The sequence below is a fragment of the Nicotiana tabacum genome, chromosome 19, assembly GCF_000715075.1.
Source record: "Nicotiana tabacum cultivar K326 chromosome 19, ASM71507v2, whole genome shotgun sequence".
Classification (NCBI taxonomy): domain Eukaryota; kingdom Viridiplantae; phylum Streptophyta; class Magnoliopsida; order Solanales; family Solanaceae; genus Nicotiana; species Nicotiana tabacum.
The window spans coordinates 131386159-131388682 of NC_134098.1; positions in this window are offsets into that span (position 1 = coordinate 131386159).

Below are 2524 nucleotides of genomic sequence, written 5' to 3' on the forward strand. Positions count from 1 at the left end.
GATCGTTTTGAGTGTTATAACCTCGTTTCCCCATTTATTGCTCAATTTATTTTATATAGTTGTTTTATGACTTACCGGGTTAGTTTTTTGGGGTCCGGAAGGAATTCAAAATGAAATGAGACACTTAGTCTCATAATTAAAAATTTAAGTTAGAAAAATGGACCGGATATGGACCTATGTGTAAATGACCTCATATTTAAATTTTGATAATTCCAATAGCTCTGTATGGTAATTTTGGGCTTGGGAGAGTGTCCGAAATATTATTTGGAGGTCCGTAGTGGAATTAGGCTTGAAATGCCGAAAGTTGAATTTTTTGGGAAGTTTGACCGGGGGTTGACTTTTTGATATCGGGGTCGAAATCCTATTCTGGAAATTTGAGTACCTCTGTTATGTCATTTATGACTTGTGTGCAAAATTTGTGGTCAATCGGACGTGATTTGGTAGGTTCCGCAGTCATTTGAAAAAATTAAAAATTTCAAAGTTCATTAGGCTTGAATCTATGTGTGATTCGTGTTTTAGTGTTGTTGGATGTGATTTGAAGGCTCGACTAAGTTCGTATGATGTTTTAGGACTTGTTGGTACATTTGGTTGAGGTCCCGGTGGCTTCGGGTGAGTTTCGGATGGTTAACTGATCAAATTCGGACTTAGAAGAAATAGATGAAGTTTCTGCCCTCTACTGCAATCGCACCTACGGAAATTCTATCGCAGGTGCGAGCTCGCAGAAGCGAGCCTGGCAAGCGCAGATGCGCAAATGGACTATGGGGCAGTGGTCGTAGGTGCGAGGGAAATTCCGCACCTGCGTGAGCGCAGATGCGGAGTGACGCGCGCAGAAGCAGCCTACGCAGGAGCGCAAACAGGCATGCAGATGCGGGACTTTTTTCGCACATGTGGTTGGCGCAGAAGCGGCCAAGTTGCCGCAGATGCGAAAATCCCTGGACAGTACAAAAACATAGGGGTTCCGAGCTTTTGCCATTTTTGGGCATTTCAAGCTCGGGTTGGGCTATTTTGAGCAAGGTTTCACGGGAAAACTTGAGGTAAGTCCCTTGTGATCATTTCTACTCCATAATATTGAATTATCATCGAATAATCTAACTAGATTACATGTTTTTTAGGTGTAAATCGGGGGTTGGAACTTAGGGATTTGAAAATAAGATTTGAAGTTTTGAGGGTCGAGTTTGGGTCAGATTTTGGTAACATTGGTATGGTTAGACTCGTGGTTAAATAGACTTTCAGATTATGTAACTTTGTCGGGTTCCGAGACGTGGGCCCCACGGGCGATGTTTGAGCTAAATTTTGGATTTTTATGAAAAATTTGTATTTTCTTATGGAATTAATTCCAATAACTTTTATTGTCTGAAACGAATTATTTGTGACTAGATTTGAGGCATTCAGAGGCCTATTTGCGAGGCAAAGGCATAGCAGAGTAAAGAATTTCACGCTCTGAAGTAAGTAACAATTTTAAATCTGGTCCTGAGGGTATGAAACCCCGGATTTTGGTATCATGCGATTATTTTGGAGGTGACGGGCGTGTGGGCATGCACCGAGGGGATTGTGACTTGGTCCATCCCGGGAAACTGTAAAGTTGAATAATTTGTTGTTAGCTATATGCTCTCTATGTGTTGATAAAATTTGACTATAAATCATGTTAGAAATCATGCTTAGGCTGTGTGATAGTACTGTTAGGACCCACAAAGGTCGCATACTTGTTGAATTGCCTGCTAAATGCTATATGTGCTGAGTCTCAGTTCTTACTTGCACATTTTATCTCAGTGTCTGTTATTATTATTGATACATCATATCATTGTTGTTTGAGCTGATTTCATGATTATTGAGAGCCCGAGAGTCTGGAGAGATTTATGACTGAGTGAGGCCGAGGGCCTGATTGTGAGATATTGATACTATAGCACGTGATTTGTCCGTGCAGTACATGAGTTGGCCGTGCGGATCCTTATATTATACTATAGCACGCGAGTTGGCCATGCAAATCCTTATATTATACTATAGCACGTGAGTTGGCTGTACAAATCCTTATATTATACTATAGCATGTGAGTTGGCTGTGCAATACGTGATTTGGCCGTGCGGATCCAGATATTTATATTATGATACGTGAGTTGTCTGTGCAGCACATGAGTTATCCGTGCAGATTATAGCGCTTAGGCTGTAGGAGCCCCTCCGGAGTTTGTACACCCCTAGTGTGCGCGGGTACCCATTGAGAGTGAGTGATGAGGGTTGGGAGCCTAGGGAGTGATGAGGGCTGGGAGCCGAGTGAGTGATTGTTTTCCTAAGAGGTTGTACTTAATTTTCATTTGTTGTTGCACTTAGTTGATATCTGTCATTGTTGTGAAATATCTGAAAGATTGTTGATATACGGATTACATAAACATGAACTGTATAAAAATTGATTTGACATTATACTGCCAGATTTGATAGCATGTGTATTCTTTGCTGGAATTACTCGAAATGAACCATAACTGTGTAGCTCATTACTATCTTCAGTTCCTTATTTATTGTTGTTACTTGCT